Here is a 7,710-nt window from a genome sequence, read left to right as displayed (position 1 = left end):
TCGGGTGGAGAATTTAATAATCACTTTCTTACCTCATTGTGTGAATTCCTTAGCATAAAGAAAATCAATACCAATATCTCTCACCCAGAGTCGAATGGGCTAGTGGAAAGAGCGAATAGGAAGGTTTTAAACATATTAGGATTAACACTAGGGGGATCAGACCCCAACTAAGATATTGCAGTACCTGCGGTACTAAGTACTCTGAATCACTCATATCATATATCGCCGCACGAAGCATTGTAGGGTACCCCAGTTAGAACGCCTTTCCATGTATTAACACCTACAACTAATTCATCAAATCCTTTAAAAGAATGTATAAATGCAGGCAAAAGTCGTTTTGATATCCTTCGAAAGAATTTAGAAGAATCACAAATCATAATGAAAAGGAATCATGATAAAATAGCGAAACCAACTAAAATATATACCGTGGGTGATAATGTATACATACAGATAAATGAACGTAAAGGACTCAATTATAAACTAACACCTAAGTTTGAAGACCCATTTAGCATTTTGGAAACATTAACGGACAATAGATTTAGAGTTCAAAACGTAACCCAGCCCACTGATGAAAGAATTATACCATTGGCTCACATAAGAAATTAAAATAAGAGAGCAGGAAGTGAGGGAATTTTCTTTTTATTCTTTATCTATGAAAGTTATATGTTAATTTTTTTTTTCTTCTTAATACAGGAGTAGTTACATATATTTTTCTCATTACAGGTTTCCAAGATGAAGTTTTTATTGTTAGGAGTGATATTGTTCGCTCAGACATTTTTCTCGTGTGGGAAGAGCTCCAAGACTAAAAGAATAGATTTTAAATATGGCACTATAGTAGAGAGACAAGAAGACGTTTTTATTACATCAAGTAACAGTTGTTGAAGCACGCATACAAAAAAATTTTCTCCCAGAGAATGACGTCATTTCTAGGTTTCCTTTTAATACAGTGTTCGCTTGCATCGACACTAAAAGTTGCAGAGATGCTATCCGACGACTTGCAAAATAAGACTTACAAGGCAGAATCTTTGGCTTTTGACCTTTTGATATGGACAGTAAAACACACAAACCTTGAAAAATGTAACCCGTTTATTTTTGCTTCAATAAACATCTTTGGTTCTATTGCAAGTTTAGGCTTAAGGATTTCCAATCGTCTTAAGATTAGTAATCAAAATAAGAAAATTTAGTTTTTGACTCATGAAAATTAATTGATTTTATCAAAACTAAGGAATCAGTTAGCTTCAATCAATCAAATTATGAGTTTGGTGAACGAACATTCTAGTAATATCAGTCAGATTATGGAAGTACAAGATTTGTTGGCAACGTTAACGTATTATAATTAAAAAATATATCATATCCATAACAGAATTGCACATTTCATTGAGAAATCAAAACACTATGTGGAAGCTATAATGTTAGCGACTAAAGGTTTACTGTCACCGCATTTGTTGTCGATAAGAGACTTAACAGAACGTTTTGCCACGTTCAGACAAAACTCTTATTCTATTTCAATTTAAAGCTGTTTGAAACTGGCCCCTTCATTCGCTCAAAGGAGTACAATTGTCTTGGAAAAGTGTTGTGCATGAAAAGCAGTTAGTACGCTAGTAACATGTAGTTGAAGAGACTCTTGAACATTTGCATCTTAAAAAAATATTCTAAAAAAACATTTTGAAAACATTTAAATTATAGATAATTTTTTGGGCATTTAATATATATATATATATATATATATATATATATATATATATATATATATATATATATATATATATATATATATATATATATATATATATATATATATATATATATATATATATATATATATATATATATATATATATATATATATACAAAACCGTGGTGTGTGTACGTACCAGGAATTCGTGTTTGTCACTAAAATTATATCTTTACCAAGGTAACAAATATTATTTATTAGTTACCGTATTATATTAATCTATATTATTGACAAAGGTAACAGCTATTTTTTAACAAGTTACCGAATCATATGTATATCAGTTTTTTTTTTGGTACCTTATAATCATTTGCTAGCAATGTACCATATATATGATCTATATTTACCATGCATTTTTTCTTTTTGATTTGACAATATCTGTTGGGTATGTATTTTTTTTTTAATATGCCTATTTGAACATTCATCCTTAATCATTTGCTTATGGCTAAAGTTAAAAAAAAATATATATATATATCCAGTCACACTCCTTGTAAACATATTTTGAACGTGTCATTAGAGTTCAATTAATTGAAAGGAGCTGACCGAGCTAATGTAATGTATGTAAAATTACATATTTAAATACATGACCTAAGAGGTCAATATGGAAGTTAGGAGTGAGTGTGAGAAATGCCATAGTCAGTCATAAGCAGGATGCGAAACTCAAGACACTGCTATTCAATTGCAATGTAACATTTTTCATGAAGAGTAAACACAACCAAGCCGTGGGAAAGAGTTGTCTCTCAAACGGATATAAGTACCTTCCGGTATTAATGTTGTGTTTACAATAAATCATTTATTGCTGAGATAACTTATTAGACTTTAACATCAATATGCATATTTTAGTCACTTTCTGGTCAAGATGTCATACGGAACGGTCATCCGACCAAACCATCTATGCTCCTGTGATGGATATGTTAATAACTGTTTTTAAAGAAATAAACTGTTTTAAAGTTAACTTACTCAGAAGAAGTAACCTACCAAGTCTAACATTACACCACATTGAAGAGACATTTGATTGGAAAACTAATGTGTGTTTATAACAGTACCACGCTAACACATACATATAGAGGCTTACAGAACAATGACACTCCCATACCAGCTACTAGGTTGTGGTCAGGTGTTTAATGGACGGAGATCCAACCTCATTATACAACTGCCAAAAAGGGTCATTTCTGGGGACAGGTAAATTCTTGTTTTGTACTTTCAATACTGCAGCCCTGAATATATTGATGATGAAATAAATGAGTTTAGAGCAATAGGTAAAAAACTGAAGTACCCTGAAATTGTGTTAGATGATTCACTAAGAACAGCAAAAAAGCCTTTTTTTCGGTAATGATAAAAAAAAAAAAAAAAAAAAAAAAACTACAATACACAAAATTCACTTGTACTGCCTTATTGTAATTCTTTTAAAGAAATTCCTCAACTGTTGAAAAATTTCATTATAAATGTAGCATTTAAGAGTAACAACACAATCAAAACAGCCTTATTGAAGAATTATCCTAACGCTACCAAGGGATGTGTATATCGTATTATGTCTTGAGCTCGAAGGAATAAGATTATTGAACTAGAAATTCAAACAAGGCAGAAGTGTTACCTCTTAAATCTCTTTAAAAAAACCCACTGAAAAAAGCGAAATGCAGAGAATTTCTCGAAAGCATCTGATAAAAAAAAAAAAAAAACTCTTGGTGTGTAATACAAATAGACAATATAATGAATCATTTTATACACTAAAAGTAAGCTATTGACTCCATTTTGCCATATTTTTGTAAAAAAAACAAAAACACAGAAAGATATAAGAACAATTTGAGCGGGTTAACATAAAAACAAATAACAACCATAGATATAATGTATTTCAAAGTATCATAGCAATAGAGCCTACTGTTATGGAAAACGTGAATCTGAATTATATAATGTAACTATGTGAAATGGGTAATTTTCACCTTATATCTAAAAGTGATAAAGTTTGGGGAAGAAGAAAAAAATGACATTGTAGTTGCATATTATATAAAATCACTGTATATCTACTCAGTTTCATAATCTCATAACTTGTTTCTATCCAAGTAAATCTGGAAGGTTAAAGCACAATATATATATATATATATATATATATATATATATATATATATATATATATATATATATATATATATATATATATATATATATATATATATATATATATATATATATATATATATATATATATATATATATATATATATATATATATATATAGGCGTGTGTAAATATATATATATATATATATATATATATATATATATATATATATATATATATATATATATATATATATATATATATATATATATATATATATATATCCAAAGAATATCCTATCTTTTAATCTATTTTTATTACCAAAACTATCTTTAATAAAGATCATTGTATAGACCCGCAAATCATGTCACTTGGTTTATTTACATCAGTAAAATATAAGTAGAGTCTATATCGTAATAAAATTCATTGTCTATACACTATCATGGAACTGAAAAGTTATATACTTTCACCTTTTTAGATAATTTTCTGATTGAGCTATTCATAGTAGCTTTGTATTCTTAAAAGGCCATAAATGATAATAGTAATAAGCAAAACGTTATCACAATTGTTTCGGATATACTTTTATTATTATTATTATTATTATTATTATTATTTTTATTATTATTATTATTATTATTATTATTACCAGCTAAACAACAACCCTAAATGGAAAAGCAACATGTCATACGCCCAAGGGCTCTAATAGGAAAAACTGGCCAGTGAGGAAAAGAAACAAGGAAATAAATTAACTACTGTACAATAGAAACAATGAACAATTTAAAAAAGATATTTTAAGAACTGTAACATTATTATTATTTTTATTATTATTATTATTATCATTATTATTATTATTATTATTATTATTATTATTATTATTATTATTATTATTATTATTATTATTTTTATTATTGTAATCAAAAATTATTTTACAATAAAAAGTTATGTTGATTATTTTCATGAGGCTACTATTTCTATAATAGTGTAATGCGTTCGTATTTATATAATAAAAGAGATACATAGGTTAGAATATTATTTCATTCAATACCGTATGTATTATTCCATTTATATTCCACGCATAAGGAATCATATGGAAAATCTCATCAGGCTTATTCATTTTATAAACAAATATTCGAACAATTAATGGAAAATAAATCATCCAATTCACTTTGCATAAATATTCTATCCATAGAATAAAGGAGGTCTCTGGGTAAAAGCACATACTTTTGAAAAATGAAACTTGGTCAATTTTGAGATTTTTCATCTTCCCCAAACGTATCATATGCATATTATATGGGGCTTTTGTTTATGAATACACACACACCCCACATATATATATATATATATATATATATATATATATATATATATATATATATATATATATATATATATATATATATATATATATATATATACACATATACATACATATATATATATATATATATATATATATATATATATATATATATATATATATATATATATATATATATATATATATATATATATATATATATATATATATATATATATATGTATATATATTTATATTTATATATATATATATATATATATATATATATATATATATATATATATGTATGTATATATATATATATATATATATATATATATATATATATATATATATATATATATATATATATATATATATATATATATATATTGGGTGAGTTGGCCATGTCGTTCTGATGGAAGTTTTTGAAAGTAGTTTCCTAAGGGATATATGTACTAAAATGATATTCCCAGAGAATTTTACCTTCAGGTATCCAGAATGCTAACTCATGGCACGAATATCCTTAAATTTCTCTCAAGGATATCGCATAACATCAGAGGACGTATTCTCAACACGTCATATAGCAATCTGCGCCCCTAATAGCGTTAACGCTTCGAGGAGGATGTGGCAAAATAAAAGGAGAGCCATATCAAGGTTACCCTAGTTCTCATACTATTGAGTATCACAACAGCTCCATATCCAATATGGCGAACATTCCTTGTAGCATTGAGCATGGTGCTACAGATACAGTACTTCGAGAGGGATACTTTGAAGGTCTTTTCTTTTTTGAATATAAAGATGGGTCCATCAGGATGACATGGCCATCTCACCCAAAAATAGATTTTCTTTGGTCTCAAGCTATGTCGACCTGATGGAAGCGTACCTGAGCATCATTGTATTTGTGGATTTTCATCAGTGCCTTAACCCTGGAACAACATTTATATGTTTATTTGGAACAATTGAGTCAATTGACGTTACCGTTATCCATCATCATCACTTATCATAAGAATTGTTAGTGCTTCCTGCCCACAACAGGGAAGAGTCATTCTAGACAGTAGAAAAGGGGCCTTAAGGTTAGCATATATTGTATGAACAAACATAAGTATACACTGAATATACAAACAGTCTCATAGTTTGTATATATTGCCGAATCTATATGTCTTTTATATCTATTGTTTGTGAGCATACAACTATATGAAAAATACTTACTTTAGTAAGTCAAAGAACTCTGGTATTTTATACATGCAATTGTCGGGTGAATTAGTACGCCATATATTCTAATAGCTATCTATTCCTAATAAATGACTAAATGAATTAACCAGTAAAACGAATGTAGCATGATAATGGAATTACACAAGTAATGTATACAGAAATTATATTTCTTTCATGAAAGGGAAAGAAATGATGAGAGCTATTCTCAGATTGAAATTTTTTTTTATAATAAAACTTCTCTTCGAAAATTCTGTACCGGTTACATTCTATCAACACTGTGTACTACGTACACACAGCACTAGTGCTATCTGTATAATTCCACACCTGGGATCTTGAACAGAGATAGTGTCACCATGGTAACACTTATAAAAAGGAGGTCACATCAAAAGTGATGACCCCTTCTCCCTTTACATGACAGTCCAAGTCAATTAGCTGTTCATCACAGACTTAGACGGCAGGTTTAAAGATTCTACCCGCCACCACCACTTAATACTTCAGTCCATGGACCTGCTTACCTAGTGTTTGTAGAACACTCTGGATGATTCCCATCCAGAATAAGAGCGAGGACATTCGAGGTCCCAATTAATTAACTGTCTATGAAAGTAATTTGTGGGCAGGTTTTAATATGCTACCTGCTACCACTACATAGTGTTTTAATTCATGGACCTGTTTTGCATAGTGTTTGTAAAGCACTCTGGATGATTTCCATCCGGTGAATGAACGAAAACGCTCAAAGTCCATATACTGAAAGAAGTTCAGTGATGAAGCAATTTTTCTTGGATCATGACCTGCCGGAGTACTGTCAGGATCTGCTCTACGAATAAAGTAGGTGAGCTTCGCCCTTAATTGTTTTAGGAATAAGATTGATCCAGAGGTTTTTCATTTAAAGAGCTGTCCTCCCCTGAAGTCTGAAGTTCTACGAAGATAGACCTTTACACACTCTACAGGACGTAGAGAGACATCTTCCTTCAGAGGGCAGATTCTCCAAGGACCCCACCTCTTAGTTGGTAGGTCGTTCTTAGCGAGAAAGGTTGGATCAGGAAAGAGGTTCATTTCTTCCGCTTCTGTGAACTGAATGTGGCCCTCGTCTCTAGATAAGGCCACTGTTTCACTAACTCTAGCCCCTGAAGCGAACTGAAAGATAACAATTTGAGTTAGATCCTTAAAGGAACAATCTTCATTGTTCATGGATGAGGCGTAATGTAGGACCTTATCCAAAGACCATGAAATGGGCTTTGGTGGTGGTGCAGGTCTAAGCCTTGCACATGCCTTCGGAATCTTATCAAAGATTTAATTCGATAGATCTACTTGAAAGGCATATAAAAGTAGTCTAGTTAAGGCTGATTTGCACGTAGTTATCGTGTTGGCCGCCAGGCCTTGATTATGAAGGTGGACAAAGAAGGACAGA

This window comes from Palaemon carinicauda, chromosome 5 (genome assembly GCF_036898095.1).
Source record: "Palaemon carinicauda isolate YSFRI2023 chromosome 5, ASM3689809v2, whole genome shotgun sequence".
Taxonomy (NCBI): domain Eukaryota; kingdom Metazoa; phylum Arthropoda; class Malacostraca; order Decapoda; family Palaemonidae; genus Palaemon; species Palaemon carinicauda.
The sequence above is the reverse complement of the archived record's forward strand: the minus strand, read 5'-3'. Positions refer to the sequence as shown.